Here is an 18,487-nt window from a genome sequence, read left to right as displayed (position 1 = left end):
TGTGATGTGTCAGCAATATGTCCATTTAGGTGCTGAAGTGAAGTCCTGTGATCGTTCATACTGTGTCCAGGTGTGTGAGTGCCATTCAGGTTGAATGGATTGGCACACACAGCAGAAGGATGATGGAGGGAGAAGTAGATATTGTCCTTTAGCACTCTTGAACCAAGTTTGTTTGGGTGATGGCCATCCCGTTGAAACAGTTGCCTCTGACTCCAGAAAAGATTGAAGTTGTCAATAAAGTTCACTCCTTTTATATTGCAGGTTTTTTGCAGCCATGTGTTGAGCCCAAGCAACTGTGAAAACCTGTTTGTTTCTCTTGCTGGGAGTGGTCCACTGATGAATGTTTCAACTTTCAGTCTTTTAAGTGTTTTAAAAAGTTCATTGAAATCCTTCTTAAGGAGTTCCGACTGGTCTTTATGAATATCATTTTTCCCCACATGAATGATGAGTCGATTTGCAGTCTTATGTTTCATAAGAATGTTCTGAAGTTCCCTGTTTACATCAGAAGTTGTTGCTTGTGGAAGGCAGCATATAGTTGTATCCTTGCTTCTAATGTTTCTGATTATGGAGTCGCCCACTATCAGAGTCCTGGGCCCCGCTGTGCTCTGAGCTGAGTGCCGCTGTCTGCTCGACCTTGAGCGCCGGTTAGCATCAGTGTTAGCTACAGGCTGACTCAGTCTGTGTTCGATCACATTCGTCAAATTCAGGGATTCCTCATTCATTAATACTTCAAATCTGTTCTCAAGATGAATAGGCAGTGGTAGGAGACCAGTGGTTGCAATCCTTGTCAGAGTCATATCTGGGGTAGATGATGCTACTGCTGAAATATGTGGTGCTCGTGACAATCTGATGTCTCGAGTGCCTATGTGTCTCGCTCCCTGTTTGTGCCATCTATTTGTAAGTTGATCGGCTTGTTTCTCTACAGTCAGTATAGCCTGTCGAGGAGCACTAGATTCATGGGACTCACCGGCTGTGCGCTGAGGGCGTCCATGACGGAGCTCTGTTGTGCCTTCCGTCTGGTTTGTCGGTCCCGAATTTAACTTTGTTTCAAGAACTGCAATCCTTTGTAAAAGTCTGTGGCAGTTAGAGCAGCAAGTAGATTCCCGAAGAGGCATTTTCTTATCCTTATGAATGTAGGGAGTTGTGTTTTCTCTTCCCCGGAATGTAAGCAGTGAGAGGCTGGTTGAATAAAAGTGTGAAGTACTTTTTTAAGTAATCCCAGCGTCTGAGCACTGTGCTGATTTTCTGAAGTTAAAATTAGGTGAAAAGGAGATAAAATATATAAAAAAATATTAAAGTGATAGAGCAAAGCGCGGAGCAGGAAGCAGGAGCGTCCGAACAGTAGCTGAGCAGGAAGTTAATCTTTAGACTGAGCTTGTGTGTTATCTTCGTGCCAGTTATTCAGCCAATAATGTGTAGGGCTGTATATTTCATCAAAAATTGTGTCTAGTACTATATTAATACAAATGTTTAATTGGCATCTTTTTTTAAACGACCCAACCGACATTTTTGGATGACCCGTAACTGCGGGTAACCGCGGGTGACCGCAGGCACCCACTCATTTCGGATCAACCCGCGTATCACTGATGAACACTAATCCCATGTGCATAGAATAAGAGACAAACATGGAGCATGAATGTCCAACCCTGGAGACTGTATTGAAATTGCTAGACTGAAGTGCCGGGATCCAAACACCATACTTTGCTCTTACAATAGAAACAAGCGGATGAAAGAGTGTGCAGAACTCGAAACCACATACTTGCACAAAGACAAGACGATAGGAGCGTCAGAGATCTGTCACAAAACCAAGAATAAACCAAAAAAATGTAGTGACAGAACCCTGAAACTTCTTAGAGGTCATATCATATATTCTGTAATTATTTATACCAAAGGTCCACTTATAATGGCTTAGTGTGCATAGTCGGCCTCTATATTTCAGAGTGTATGTGAAAGTGTGGTGATGGTGTAGGTGACAATGATATAATAATATTTACATAAACATACAATAACCCATCTGTATAAATTCAAATATTTAAACTCAACAGTCTAGCGCATTCTTAATTAGTTGCTACCCAGGTTTATTACAGCCTGCTAATAACTGTCCCGGAGTACTGCATTGAACGTGGGCCTGTACCAAGACAATACTAATTTAAATAAAATTGTTATCCTATATTCCTCAGTATTGACTGCTGCAATTAAATGTGATAAATGTTAAGCTTGCACCAGACATTTCGACAACCCATTATAACTTTGGGATTTTTTTCATGCAAAAACACTTGTCTTGTTGCTTTGACCTAGAATTGGGAATGCAGCCATTTTTTAAACCTTGAGGTCTTATCCTTCTCCACTGAGAGGATGATGACTTTTTTTAGGGGCCAAGCACCGAAGGTGCGAGGCCCCTATTGTATCTGTTCTGGTTCCTATTATTAGGGGCCAAGCACCGAAGGTGCGGAGGCACCTATTGTATCGGTTCCCATTCTTATTAGGGGCCAAGCACCGAAGGTGCGGAGGCACCTATTGAAATTGTTCTGGTTCTTATTAGGGGCCAAGCACCTATGGTGCGGAGGCACCTATTGTATCTGTTCCGGTTCTTATTATTAGGGGCCAAGCACCTATGGTGCGAGGCACCTATTGTATCTGTTCCGGTTCTTATTATTAGGGGTCAAGCACCGAAGGTGTGAGGCACCTATTGTATCTGTTCCGGTTCTTATTAGGGGCCAAGCACCGAAGGTGCGGAGGCACCTATTGTAATTGTTCCATTTCTTATTATTAGGGGCCAAGCACCGAAGGTGCGAGGCACCTATTGTATCTGTTCCCATTCTTATTATTAGGGGCCAAGCACCGAAGGTGCGAGGCACCTATTGTGTCTGTTCCGTTTCTTATTATTAGGGGCCAAGCACCGAAGGTGCGAGGATTTCGCGCCTGCTCTTATCGATGACGTTATCCCGCCTAGCGGCCAGGAAGCGCGGCCTACTCTGAGCTCTTGGAAGTGCTTTCTCGCGCTACGGAGAAACTCAGCCTTTCTCTGCGCGCCTCACTAATGCGGCAGCTGCTGATTTCACCAACCTTGTGGGTTCTGTGGAACAGGGCTACTCAGCCTTTTTTTCGAGTTTTCGAGGGCAGACCAGCGTGTGGGGTCTGGACGGGTGAGACCCTCACTTGACATAAACAGCTTGGAGCTGAGAGCCGTATTCCTGGCTTTGCGTCATTTTCTCCCTTCTCTAGAGGGTCACCATGTCATTGTCAGGACGGACAACATGGTGGTAGTTTCCCATGTAAACCGGTAAGGAGGATCTCGCACCCTGGACAGGCATGCGCGTCATCTTCTCTTATGGTCTCAGAGCAGGTTCCTTTCTCTGAGAGCGGTCCATGTCCCAGGGATTCTGAACCTCGCAGCGGATTTCCTATCGAGGCAGAAACTCCAGTCGGGGGAATGGATGTTGAACCGTCAGACAGTGTCCCTGATATGGGAGGTGTTCGGAAAAGCGGAAGTGGACCTCTTTGCCTCGCAGGAGTCATCCCAATGCCCGCTCTAGTTCTCCCTGAGTCCTCCAGCTCCGTTGGGGATAGATGCATTCGCCCACCCTTGGCCAATGCAGAAACTCTACGCCTTCCCGCCCATCAAACTGATCCAGGCGGTCCTGGCCAGAGTGAGGGAGAGCGGAGTCCGCCTCCTTCTAGTAGCCCCGTTTTGGCCGTCTCAGCCATGGTTTTCGGAGTCGTCCCCCGGAAGATTCCAGTCAGAGAGGATTTGCTTTCCCAATTTCAGGGCAGGATTTGGCATCCTCGCTCAGACATGTGGAAGCTGTATGTTTGGCCGATCAGAGGCAGTCGGCATTAGGCTTGGATCTCCCAACTGACGTTCAGGAGACCATCGCTAGTGCTAGAGCCCCTTCTACAAGGAGACTGTATTCTTCCAAATGGAAGGTTTTCGTGTCATGGTGCTTGGCAGATGATAGGAACCCATTTAACTGCCCTGTCGCTTCAGTATTGGAGTTCCTGCAGGAGAGGTTTACCTCCGGGGAGGCTGCTACCACCCTCAGAGTCTACGTTGCAGCCATTGCAGCACATAGAGAATCAGACGAGATTCCCTTGGGTAAACTGAGGTTAGTTTCGGCCTTCATGCGTGGGGTTAGGCGCCTGAAACCAGTTCGTTCCCCTAGAGTTCCCTCATGGGACCTTTCTGTCGTCTTGGAGGGTTTAAAGGAGGCCTTTAAACTTGCTGCATCAAAACAGAGGATTTCTCATTGGGTCACAGAAGCGATATCTATGGCCTACGAGGTGCGTGGTTTGCCTTCGCTTCTTGGCATTAGAGCACATTCCACCAGGAGTGTGGTTTCCTCTCAAGCTCTTTTGGAGAGGAGCTCTCTTAGAGGACATTTGTGTTGCGGCTGGCTAGTCCTCTCCACATACTTTTGTACGTTTCTACATTTTGGATCTTGATATGACTCCGGGTTCCCAAATTCTTTCTGTTTGAACCGTTTATAGTCATTATCTTTTCGATACCAGTCATTACAGCACTCTTTGCTTGGCGAGTTTGGTATACCGTTCCCACTGCGCTATCCGCAGCGTTGAGTGAACCTATGAAAGAGAACGTCTCTGGTTACTTACGCAACCAGGGTATATACAGCAATCCTTAAGTTCAATTTAATACTTTTTAATACCTTTTTTACTACCTTCACAATTTTTTTTAAAACCATCACGACACTGAATTGCAAGTGTTAATCAGCGACCTTTCTATTATTTACACAGATTTTGACATTTATAACATACGAAAATGAATATAATTAGAGACTGATGTTGATAACATATTGCACATATTTATTTTCACTTAGTAAATAAAAAAAAAACAAAACAAACTACATAAAATGTGCAATGGAGAGAATGGATATTTCCACTGGCTGGCATTCATTGCAATTTGATGCACTACAAACTGGCATCTTCTATGAACTGTTGTTGATTCACAAACTGGCATCTTCTATGAACTGTTGTTGATTCACAAACTGGCATCCAATAAATGAACTGGTGAACTATTGTTTGCACTTGTGCTGTATAGGCCTAATATGAACTTGTGGGCAAAAAATCCTATGGCAAGTGCAATAGTTTTGTCCATTTTGACCAGTTCCTCTTTTTTCTCCTTGTGTCTCCTTCTAAGTGTGTTTGATTTGGTGATTAGCTGGGCCATTTTTGACCCAGCTTTCCCCTCTGCCTCCTCAGCTAATTGGTTGGCATCATTTTCAAGGATGGCACAGACTTTGTCCAGGACTCTGCGTTGCTGCTTGAGCTCCTGTAGTTCGTCCTCTGCGGCCTTCCTTTTCTGTGTTTGAGCATCACTCTCCCTCTTTTTACGCTCTTGCTCCAGACAGAGCCTGTACTGGGACCTTGCTGAGGCCACAGAAGCCAGCAGGTCCTTGGTTAAAGGCACCTTGAGGACACCACCACAGTTACTGACATTGTCACAGATTAACCTCAGTGCCTCCAAGGATTCACCTAGAAGGTTACAGGTTTCCACCTCCTTGTTAAGGGAGAAGCCCCTCTCCAGAGTGGCTTATCCATGTGAAAGAAGTAAAACGCTCTGGCAGAATCTCAACAGGTCCATGTAGGATGGGCTGAGGGTCAAGTGTAAAAACACATCCACACGTTGCTTGAAAGGCTGGAAAGAGCGGAATTGTTCACCTCTGCCCTCAAGAGACAGTAATGATGTAAACTGTTGAATGATTACATCACCTACAACATAAAGAAATTAAGTTAATTAATAGGTAATTTAAATTTAGTAGTCCCAGTTGGCCTATCAGACCATTTGGCAATACATATATCACAACATCATGTTATAACATCTAAGTATAGCTAGGAAGGTGTAAGGCTTCTTCTGAACTTATTAATTTGATAGAGCATTGAAACTTGACTGTTGAGAGGAGAATGCAGAAAACCATCTTGCTAACACGCACTTCTCACACAAGGCTTTAATCAATCTGAATAACCTATGCACTTTGACTGTCCCTATACAATATTTTCTTACCAGCTGGGATGCCACCTGCCAAATGTTTGCCTTGGAGGAATGTTTGCACTATTCCCTTCATCTGTCTGATGCACTAATTCTGCTCCCAGGCCTATGTCTACACTCTTTGGGGAGACCAAGTTCTTTTCATCTGTTAGATCTATTTTGATCAGCTGCAGGGGTGTGAAGTCCTGGGTGAGCTCTCGTTGGACGAACCGCCTCAGTAAACTCTTAAAATGACAAAACAAGCAATTAGTAATCCAACCATTTACACAGATTTACCAAATGCAATCATTTTTATAAAATATTTAATGGTCATTACCTTCAGAAGCTCAGTCAATCTTTGGCCAAGAAGGGCAACACTGGCTCATTAGTTTAGTTTGGAACTTTGTCAAGAAGGGTTTGAAAGTTCTTGCAATTGTCAGAAAAAACTGGAGTTTTGCAATAATAAAAGGATCCTTTTGTGCAGCTACTATGGTGTCATATGAAGCTGTGCAGGGGACTGGAACCTTCTTTTTCTCTGCAACATCCACATACGTCTTTAGCACTGGCCACACTTCAACTGCCCTTTCCGCCACAGAACGTTTTCCACCCATCTATGGCCACAAAATGGTAAGGGAAAGCAGGAGGACCCCGTCAGGCTAGTGAAATCTTCTCTCCTGGCAGGAACATTATGAAAAAGGAAGTGCATGGCTCGCAGAACTTTTTCCAACTGCCACATAGTAAAGCCTGCCTTTAAAGCATTGTGGAGAGTGTGAAGTCCACAGCTTCCAATGTTGACAATCTGGGCACCTCCATAGAGCTCTGCGTGTTCTTTCTGAAATAGATCCACCAACTTGAAATTTACATTCGGGCCATCCATTCCAATTGATAGCAGTTACCTCATGTTCAATTGTGTGACACATTTCTGTGAATCGACACCAGGAGGAAATCTGTTGTAAGTTATCATTCAGACACAGCAAAATAGATCTCAACATTCACAAAGGTTGGTTAAGGAGAAGCATTACTACATACACATTTGTACACTAAATAATTTGATTGCTGAATTAGCAATAATTAATGTGTTTTTTTTTTTCAACAACAAAACCTGAGGCAAATATTACATTTCTATAACTGCGATAAGTTGTTGAATTTAACAAAATACTACAAACATAATTTTCTTGTAACATAGAGCCATACCCCACAGGTCAATAAATGCAGATGGGCCTACATATTTCATTCAAGTAACTGCAGGACTTTGGCCAATTTTAGTATTTTGTGTAACCAACAGTAAATTAGCCAACATCATCCTATAATATACAAATTATTTGTGAATAAATAACTCTTCAAATGAGTGATCACCAGTGTTGGGTAAGTTAATCAAAAAAGTAATCCACTACAAATTACTAATTTAAACTTGTAATTTGATTACATTACTGATTACTGGATGTAAAAAGAGATCAATTTTTTAATTACTTTACTTTCAAGTTACTTTAAAAACTTATTAAAACCACAAGAATACACAACAAAGTGAAACTTAGTTTTTTTTCTGTAATTTAATATTGCAGACATCCCAAGTCTCCTGGAAGTTGAGTCTCCCGCATATTGATAGCGGCTCCCTGGTGCCCGCAAATTTGTTAAAATCTCCTGGAATCTAGAACGAGGGAGCAAGAGCGTGCATATGAGACAGAAGAGACTGCGCTCCAAACCGTTTAGCGCACACGGCGGAGAGGGAGAGTGCGTGAGACTTGTGTGTACTAAGCGCGTAATAATCTTACATTGTAACGCGTTATACCCAATTCTGGTGATCACAGGATACTGTGTAAGTAGGGCTATATAAAAAAGAACTTACCTTTATGTGATGTAACAAATCTTCGGCCCTTCTATGTCCCAAAAACTGAGATCCAAACTATCTGGATTGGACACGGTCATCCTCCCAGTATCGAACATGGATGTCAAGCTGTTTTTTCTTTGACGCCTGATTGAGGCTCTCATCAAACATTAAAACGAATGGCCCAGCCTTGTTGATGCTATCAACAAGCTGTTTTTTGAAGAACGATGCTAATCCAAATCTGATTATGTACCCTGTTTTGTCTTTACCACAAGTAAATGACTTGTGAGTCGGGAAACATTTCTTTAAACAGCTCTGAAATTCCTTCATTGGAATTAAATGAGTGATGTTTAACTGCAGTGTTCAGACACCACAGAGCCTCCGCGCGCAGTGTTGGAGTGGCGCCCATGGCCACCCGGAGGTCAGACGTCGCTGGAGCCGTAGCGTTGGCCAGTGGGCCTAAAGTGGCACTAATTTGCGGCGTTGGTGGTGGTGCAGCCGCACAGACAGCTGATATTGGTCGAATTAACTGCTCTCTCTGAGCACGCATTCCATTTTTATGTTTAGTGGATTGCATATGCGACCGAAGTGCGTTAGCACTGTAGCAAATGCAACATATAATAATATACATAAAATGTATTAAAGGGGCCGAAGGCCAATTTAGCTCAAAGGGAAATGATTCATTGATTTGCAATGAATCTATGGAACCGAATCACTGAACCGAGCAAATGACTCGCTTAGAATTCATTTGAACGGGCCGTAATTATAACCAAATCTATACTGAAACACTATGTCTTAGCAAGGTAACTTTAGATCGAACAGTACAAGACATTAAATGTGCAAACACGACACAAGAAGATTTATCTTTTCAAATATATGGAAGACTTTATTAGCTATTCTAAACACAAAACTAAGGTCTAAACCTAATCACGCATACACACATTCATACAGTTGCGAAAGGGAAAGAGTGAGTTGGAAAGAGTGAGAGAAAGTTTTAACTTTCTATATGCACGTAAGACATCACCTGAAAGGACCACCAAGCATTAATTTGAACCTTCATTTCTTAGAGAGGTTATTCAATTAACATTAAAGCACCAGTTCAGTTAGAGCCTGGAGTACTTGCGCTTTGTAGTGGCTGAGGGAATTTCCTTTGTCTGCGTCGCGTCGAAGGGCGGTTCCCCAGGTCCTCGTGGCGGGTTGTCTTTGAAGTGCAGGGATGGAAGTTCCGCCGCTGGTCACGTGTGATTAGCAAGCGAATGAGAGTCTTTTCCAATTCGAAGCGCGTTGCAAACTTAACTTTGAAACGAGACTTTTACGAAAAAGGAAAGAAAGGAAAGAAATGAAAGTAAGGCGAGTCGGATGGCTTGACTGAGCTGAATTGTAACCCTGATCTTGATGGGTTATTCGTCTGCTGGTCGAATTTGGTCTAGTCGATGTAGAAGCATGCGGACATGTTCTTTGTTTCAGAGATAAGCACGAACAGAACACTCTCTTGCTGGTTTTAGAGAGAGGCACAAACTTAACAGTTACAGAACTGAACGAACTGAACTGAACACAAAACAAAAACACGAACATGAGGTCCTTTGTTCGGATCTTTAACTTAAACTCTAGTCCAACCTCCAAGAAACTTCAGGCCAATGGGTAATGGCATGATCTCAGGAGGTGGATCTACTTCTTGCTTATCATAATTTATGCATGGTCTGTGAGCTGGTCTCCAGCACTTAGCAGAGACAAAAGACCATAGTTTAAACCTTATGATTATTATAATCATAAAACAAAACCTTTTACACAGATTTTACTTTTACGCTTCCGCTACACTGAATCAAGCACGCGTGTTCTCACGGCGTTGAGTGTTTGTACTGATGTTTTACGGATTTCAAATTCTAATCCAAAAGCCTTATTCTCAGTATGAGTCGGCAGAAGAAAAACACTTCAGAAAACAGCGAGGACATAAAAAAGTCCATCGATCTTTTGTTCGAAGAAGTAACTGCTATCCGGAGGCAGCAGGAAAACCTATTGGCCCTTGTGGAGGAGGTGAAAATACTACGGCTCCAAATAGAAGTCAAAGACAAACGGATTGTGGATTTGGAGTGGAGGGTGAACGAGCTCGAGCAGTACTCCCGGATGAACGACCTGGTCATCACCGGTCTTCCGATCAAACCACGCTCGTATGCACGCGCTGTGGTCGGGGACAATGGAGATGATCCAGAGCTGGAGTCTCGCTCGGTGGAGCAACAGGTGGAAAGTTTTCTCCAGAGTAAAGGAGTGGAGCTTAACCTGGATCATATCGAAGCATGTCACCCTCTACCAAGGAAGAGTAACAGCAAGTCCGTTGTCATCGTTCGATTTGTCAATCGGAAGAATAAGATAGCATTATTGAAGCAAGGACGCAAACTCAAAGGAACAAATGTTTATTTGAACGAACACTTGACAAAGAAGAATGCCGAAATAGCCTGGAAAGCAAGAGACCTCAAGAAACATCATAAAATCCAACAAACATGGGTAACTAATTGCAAAATCTTTATTAAGTTGAATGGCTCGGCGGAGGAAGCTAAGATTCTTACCGTGAGACATTTGGAGGAATTGGACAAGTATCAGTAAATGCAAAGAGTCAACGCAATGCCGACATGAATACATCAAGGTAATTTTTGACGTACAGTTGATCTATAACTATACAATATGTCCAATCCAAAAGACAACAATACTGAACTATTAAGGAGAATCCATGAACTCCAACTGTTGGACCTGAATATGTTTAGTTATACAGAATTCAATAATCATGACACTGAAACAGACATTGACCCAGACAATAATTTTTTCTCCAATGCTAATATTAATTGCAAGTATTATACTAAGGCACAGTATAATACTAATTTGATGACAAAAGGTAAATTGTCTATTATCCACTTCAACAGTCGAAGTATGTACTCCAATTACAGCGAAATACGTGATTACTTAGAGTCATTTAGTCATCCTTTTAGTGTCATAGCAATATCTGAAACTTGGTTTAAAGATGACAAAGGAGTCAATTTTGAAATAAATGACTACTACCTCAATTACGTCAATAGACAAAACAAGACAGGAGGTGGCGTTGCGCTGTATGTCCATAAATCAATACATTTTTCAATAGTAAATAGCCTGTCAATTGCACTTGATAATGTCCTGGAGTGTGTAACTATTGAACTAAAAAATGAAAAGCAGAAGAATATTATTATATGCTGTGTCTATAGGTCACCTGGATCAAGTGTAGACTTATTCAATGAATGGATGGAGAAATTGTTTTCTGAACACATAAGTAAGCCATTATTTGTATGTGGGGACTTCAATATTGACCTTCTGAACTCTAACAACCACAAACCTACTTGTGAATTTGTTGATAGGATGTATAGTATGTCGTTATTTCCATCCATCACAAAGCCTAGTAGGATTACCTCTCATAGTGCAACTCTAATTGATAACATCTTTACTAACAACCTTCTAAACAAAACAGTTAATGGTCTATTGATCTGCGATATTACTGATCACTTACCAGTCTTTACTATTTATGACTGTAATGTTTATAAACATATTAAAACTTGCAGTGTGAACTATAGACGTGTACGAACTGAGGAAGCTATTAATGTATTTAATGAAGAATTAAGGTTACAAGATTGGAACACTATTTATGGGGAGACGCAGACTGATGTGGCTTACAATAATTTCATAGAAATATTTACATCTTTGTACAATAAGCACTGTCCCATCAGAGTATATAGTAAACCGAAAAAAAAACTAAAATGCCCTTGGATTTCTAAAGGCCTGCAGAATGCATGTAAGAAAAAAAATATCCTCTATAAATTGTTTGTTAAATTGAAAACCAAAGAAGCTGAGGACAGATACAAGCTGTATAAAAACAAATTGACAGCTATAATGAGAATGGCGAAAAAACATCATTATGAAAAACTATTAATTGCTAATAAATCTAACATAAAAAGAACCTGGGCAGTATTAAATAGTGTTATTAAGCAAGGATCAAATACGACGGATTATCCAGAATTTTTTGTTGACCCTAACAGAGAAAATTATGATATGAATAATTTAGTAAATGATTTCAATAATTTTTTTGTAAAGGTTGGACCGGATTTAGCTGCCAAAATTCCTAACCAAGAACTAGAGCTGAACTTTGAAAGAAATGACTGTACTATTTTTCTCTCTCCTGTCAGTGAGTGTGAAATAAGGAATATTGTTCAGAAATCCAAAAACAAGTTATCGACAGACTGTCAGTCCATTGATATGGTACTAATAAAAAAGACAATTAAAAATATCATAAAGCCTCTAACATATATCTGTAACCTGTCGCTTAAAAATGGCTGTGTGCCAAGAAAAATGAAAATTGCTAAGGTCATACCATTGTTTAAAAACGAAAATAGGAATCACTTTACTAATTACAGACCCATTTCTCTACTTCCCCAGTTTTCAAAAATCCTTGAAAAGGTTTTTGATAAAAGGCTAGAAAGTTTTACAGATAAGCATAAGCTAATTAATGATGGACAATATGGGTTCAGGCCTACCAGATCTACTTCGATGGCCATAATTGATGCCACAGAAGAAATATCGAAGGCTATATCAAACAAAAAACATGCAATAGGAATTTTTATAGATCTTAAAAAAGCTTTCGATACCATTAATCACGATGTATTACTTAAGAAATTAGAACGATATGGAATACGGGGGGTTGCTGGGAAATGGGTGAAAAGTTATTTGAGCGACAGAGTGCAGTTTGTCCAAATGGGTGAGTTTTTTTCTGGATGTCTTGACATTGCTTGTGGTGTCCCACAGGGGTCAGTATTGGGCCCCAAATTATTTAATTTATATATTGATGATATTTTCAATGTTTCTCAATTGGTAAAATGTGTATTGTACGCTGATGATACAAATATGTTTTATAGTAACGATAGTTTGGAGCAACTGATTAGTGTTATAAACAAAGAACTAAGTAAATTTAAAAAATGGATGGAAAGTAACAAATTATCCTTAAACTTCGATAAATCCAAAGTGATGTTTTTTGGGAAGTATCAAGCTGAGTCACAGAAACTGGTTGAGATAGATGGAGTACACATTGAAAATGTTCAGGAAATAAAGTTCTTAGGGGTTACGATTGACAACAAGCTAAGTTGGAATGCCCACGTCAGACATATAACAACCAAAGTCTCCAAAAGCCTTGCCAAAATTAGTAGAGTCAAGCACATCCTTGATTATAATGCACTCCATACCCTATATTGTGCTTTAATACAGCCATATCTAACCTACTGTGTAGAGGTATGGGGCAATAATTTCAAAAATGTAATACAGTCACTTTTTTTTGCTACAGAAAAAAACTATACGAATTATACACAAGGCCGCCTATTATGAACACACAAATCCTCTCTTTCTCAAATCAAAGCTATTAAAAATGCAGGATCTTGTAAAATTTTATAATACACAGTTTATGTTCAAAGTGTATCATTATCTATTACCTGCGAACATTCAAAATATGTTTTCTCATAAGGAGCAGTCGTACAGTTTGAGAGGATGTGGAAACTTTGTGGTACCCAAGGCGTGTTCCACCAGGAGGAGTTTTTCTATGTCTGTTTGTGGGGTTACTTTGTGGAATAATCTGGGGATTGAATTAAAGCAGTGTCAAGGCATTCACAATTTCAAACGTCTTTACAAACAAAAGGTCTGGTTCCATTACAATGACAATGTGGTTTGATTGTATTTATGTTGTGTGGATTGTTGGATTAATTGTCATTTATTTACCCTTGTGGTATTTCCTCTACCATTGTTGGTAGTTGTTTGTCACTATGTTCTCTTGTGGTACTCAATTTACCATTGTTGGTATTTGAAAATTATTGTTATGTACCCTTGTGGTATTTCGTATACCATTGTTGGTATTTGATAATCATTACCTGTGGAAATATCTGTAAATTATTAATATGCATGGTACGAGTGTTTGGTTTTGACTTGTGCATTCACTGTTTCTAAATGAGGTATTATTTCTATTACTATCATTATTAGGGCCCAAGCCCTGAAAGGGCGAAGGCCCTATTGTTTTCCTTGGGATTATTATTCTTCTTTAGTATTATTATTATTTTGCTACCTTTTGGGCACTTTTGGGGCCCTTAACGTGCTCGAAAACTCTTGAAACTTTGCACACGGGTCAGAACCCGCGGCCATCAGAGCCGGGCTGAAGCTGGTACCTGGGCGTGGCAGGGGGGCTCGTCAGCGCCCCCTGGAACGGGGTCCGAACACTCGGTCCATAACTCAAACACGCTTGCATGTAATAATATGAAACTCGGTACACATGTTGATCTCATCGTTTCATCTATACCTCGCGCTCTTACTTTTTACCCCAGCCCAACAGGAACTATAATGTAAACATACGATAGATGTAGACCTGTGAATGGATTCTTGATATCTTTTAAACTGTTGCCGTGGCAACGCATCAAACTTTACCATTCTTATAGGATGCTTTTGAGACCCTTAGCATGCTTCAAATTGCATGAAACTCGACAGACACATCACATTTATTAGCCAGTAGACATGTGCAAAGTTTCAGAAACGGGCGTGGTGAGGGCTCAGTAGCAAAAGTTTTGACAAAAGTGGGGTTGTTAGTTTTAACTAGAGTTACAAAAATTGGTATGTATATTGTACTCCTCGAGCTGGACAACTTTCTAATTTACACTTATTAGCTAGGACCCACAGAAAGTCAGATATTTTTGTTTGAATATGGTCACTCTGAGCCTACATGTCTCTGTGTCTCTGTGTCTTTGGCTGTCTGTGTGTGTGTGTGTGTGTGTGTGTGTGTGTGTGTGTGTGTGTGTGTGTGTGTGTGCGTGTGCGTGTGCGTGTGCGTGTGTGTGTGTGTGTGTGTGTCTGAGTGTGTGTGTGCAGGGGGAGGGGGCTTAACCATTTCACTGCTGTGTGTATGACCTGCATAAAGAAAATACATTTCTTTAGCCTGGTATTTTTTAAATAAGTTTTTATTTTTATTTTTTATAAGTAAAGGCATATAACTAGTTTAGTTGTAGTGCATTGACAATAGTTTTATATAATTAGTTTATTAATCAGATTAACTTGATCAATACATTTGGTCCATAAATCAAACACACTTGCATGTAATAATATGAAACTCGGTAAACATATGGATCTCATCGGTTCATGTATACTTCACACAATTACTTTTTACCCCAGCCAAACAGGAAGTTGGCTATTTAGGGTTGTTTGAAAAAAAAAATGCAATGGAATAATTTAAAGTACTTCTCTAGAGAATTCAAAGAAATGCCACAAAACTCGATCAGCGTGAAGTCAAGACATTGAGGATAAAAAATTGCCAGGGGATTTTTGATACCTCGAACGGTTTGGCCGTGGCGAGGAAACAAAATTATGGTGAGAAACATAAAACAGGAAGAGTGTTATAACTTCTGCATACATTAACTGATCTTGATGAAACTTCAGCAGTATGATCGCTGTAAGAGGACGATCACATGGATGTGACTATTGTGAGTCAAAGTTATAGCGCCACCAACTGGCAGCAGAAAGTGTGTCACTTTCAAAATGCTTTGAACTCACCCTTTTATTTTTACCCGATTTGCTTCAAACTTCATCTGTATAATGTAAACATACGGCAGATGTAGACCTGTGAATGGATTCTTGATATCTTTGATACTGTTGCCGTGGCATAAACTTTACCATTCTTTCAGAATCACTTTGGGCGATAGTTTAAACTCAAAATCATAAATAGGGCTATAATGCACTCTTGTGTCATTATTTTTCAATATTTATTACGTTTGTGACATAGGATGATATTTTATTGCGAGTGTACACAAATATAGGTAAACAGTTTGCAGTCTGAATGTTGTCCTTTATGAACAAAATAACGGATTATGTTTCCTGTTTCCTCTGTTCACACACACACACACACACACGCACACTCCAGCTTGAGAGAGGCGCGCGCGTCGAAGTGTGTGTGTGCGCATCGAAGTGTGTGTGTGAGAGAGAGAGAAAAAGAGAGAGGGGGTGGGTGCGAGTGTACACAAGGGGGTGGGTGCGAGTGTACACAGGGGGTGCGAGTGTACACAAATATAGGTAAACAGTTTGCAGTCTGAATGTTGTCCTTTATGAACAAAATAACGGATTATGTTTCCTGTTTCCTCTGTTCACACACACACATACACACACACACACACTCCGGCTTGAGAGAGGCGCGAGCGTCGAAGTGTGTGTGTGTCTGTGAGAGAGAGAAAGAGAGAGGGGGGGCATTGTACTCCTCAAGCCAGAGAACTTTCTAATTCATAGTCATTTGTTTGGATCAAGAGGAAGTCAGATATTTTGGTTTGAATATGGTGAGCCTCTCTCTGAGCCTACTGTACGTCCCTGTATGGCAAGCCCTTTTAACATTTAAAAGCTAAGTTTGCCTATCCGGAATTAACATTGTAGATATCAACACGCCACCTTTTGACAAAAGTGACTAGTCTTAATTACATTTTGAATAGTTTGTATTATCATTTAAGATATCTGTAATGTAATTGTGACTAGTCGAAACGACAGATAGAGTATGGCAAGCCGTTTTAACATTTAATCATTTAATCATGAAAGGGCCAAAGCCTGCGACACCGCCACCCCGGTGCCTTTAGGTAACTAAAAGAACCGGGGTTGCGGTGCCACCGGCTTGGGCCCGCCATCGCTGCTCGCAGCTATATTTCTTATTATTATTTTACTACCTTTTTGGCACTTTTGGAGCCCTTAACATGCTCAAAAACTCTTGAAACTTTGCACACGGGTCAGAACCCGCGGCCATCAGAGCCGGGCTGAAGCTGGTATCCGGGCGTGTCAGGGGGGCTCGTCAGCGCCCCCTGGAACGGGGTCTGAACACTCAGTCCATAACTCAAACACGCTTGCATGTAATAATATTAAACTCGGTACACATGAAGATCTCATCGTTTCATCTATACCTCGCACTCTTACTTTTTACCCCAGCCCAACAGGAAGTCGGCTATTGAGGTTTGTTTGTAAAATGCTTGCAATGGAATTTGAAATACTCCTCCTAGACAATTCAAACACATGGCACGAAACTCGGTCAGCATGAAGTCAAGACATTGAGGATGAAAGCTTGTGTGGGGATTTTTGATATCTCAAACGGTTTAGCCGTGGCGATGAAACGAAATTATGGCGAGAAACGTGAAACAGGAAGTGTGTTATAACTTCAGCATACATTAACTGATCTTGATGAAACTTCAGCAGTGTGTTTTTGTATAGCTAAATACATAGCAGATGAAGACCTGTGAATGGATTCTTGATATCTTTGATACTGTTGCCGTGGCAACGCATCAAACTTTAAAATTATTTTTTTTATGACTTTGAGACTCTTAGCGGCTTTTGGAGCCCTTAACGGGTTTGAAAACTCTTGAAACTTTGCACACAGGTCAGATCCCACAGCCATCAGGCCCGGGCTGAAGATGGTACCTGGGCGTGGCAGGGGGGCTAGATAGCGCCCCCTGGAACGGGGTCCAAAAACTTGGTCCATAAATCAAACACGCTTGCATGTAATAATATGAAACTCGGTACACATGTTGATCTCATCGTTTCATATATACTTCACACTCTTACTTTTTACCAAAGCCAAGAAGAAGTCGGCTATTGAGGGTTGTTTGTAAAACACATGCAATGAAATTTGAAATATTCCTCCTAGAGCTCTGATCCAAATTCGATGAAACTCGGTCAGCATGAAGTCAAGACATTGAGTTTGCGAGGGGATTTTTGATTTCTCAAACGGTTTGGCTGTGGCGAGGAAACGAAATTATGGCGAGAAACGTGAAACAGGAAGTGTGTTATAACTTCAGCATACATTAACTGATCTTGATAAAACTTCCGCAGTGTGTTCGCTGTAAGAGGCCGATCACATGGATGTGACTATTGTGAGTCAAATTTATAGCGCCACCAACTGGCAGCAGGAAGTGTGTCACTTTCAAAATGCTTTGAAATCACCTTCTTATTTTTACCCGATTTGCTTCAAACTTCATCCGTATAATGTAAATACACGGCAGATGAAGACCTGTAAATGGATTCTTGATATCTTTAATACTGTTGCCATGGCAACGCTTAAAATTTTGAAATTTTTTTAGCCAGTAGACATGTGCAAAGTTTCAGAAACGGGCATGGTGCAGGGACTAAATAGCGCCACCTTTTGACAAATTTGGGGTTGTTAGTTTTATCTACAGTTACAAAAATCGGTATATACATTGTACTCCTCAAGCCGGACAACTTTCTAATACATAGTCATTAGCTCGGACCAAGAGGAAGTCAGATAATTTGGTTTGAATATGGTGAGCCTCTCTCTGAGCCTACGTCCCTGTATGGCAAGCCCTTTTAAACATTTAAAAGCTAAGTTTGCCTATCCGGAATTAACTTTGTAGATATCAACAACGTCTTTCTGTCTAGTCGTAATTACATTTTGGATAGTTTGTATTATCATTTAAGATATCTGTAACATAATTGTGACTAGTCAAAATAGCCGTTTTAACATTTAATCATGAAAGGACCAAAGCCTTCGGCACCGCCACCCCGGTGCCTTTAGGTAACTAAAGGAACCGGGGTTGCGGTGCCACCGGCTTGGGCCCGCCATCGCTGCTCGCAGCTATATTTTTTAATTGCTTTTCTGT

General features: G+C 41.0%; 1 protein-coding gene and 1 pseudogene across 2 annotated transcripts in view; one reads left to right on the top strand and one right to left on the bottom strand.

Annotated features, from left to right (window-relative positions):
* The window catches only part of cbsa (cystathionine beta-synthase a), a 61,205-nt gene that overhangs the window by 40,510 nt on the left and 2,208 nt on the right, over window positions 1–18,487 (top strand). The window lies entirely within an intron of this gene.
* Window positions 4,513–6,080, bottom strand: LOC148978563 (uncharacterized; annotated as a pseudogene).

This window comes from Pimephales promelas, chromosome 6, assembly GCF_988280905.1.
Source record: "Pimephales promelas chromosome 6, fPimPro1.hap1.1, whole genome shotgun sequence".
Lineage (NCBI taxonomy): Eukaryota > Metazoa > Chordata > Actinopteri > Cypriniformes > Leuciscidae > Pimephales > Pimephales promelas.
Note: the sequence above shows the minus strand (reverse complement) of the source record. Positions and strands in the feature narration are given on the sequence as shown.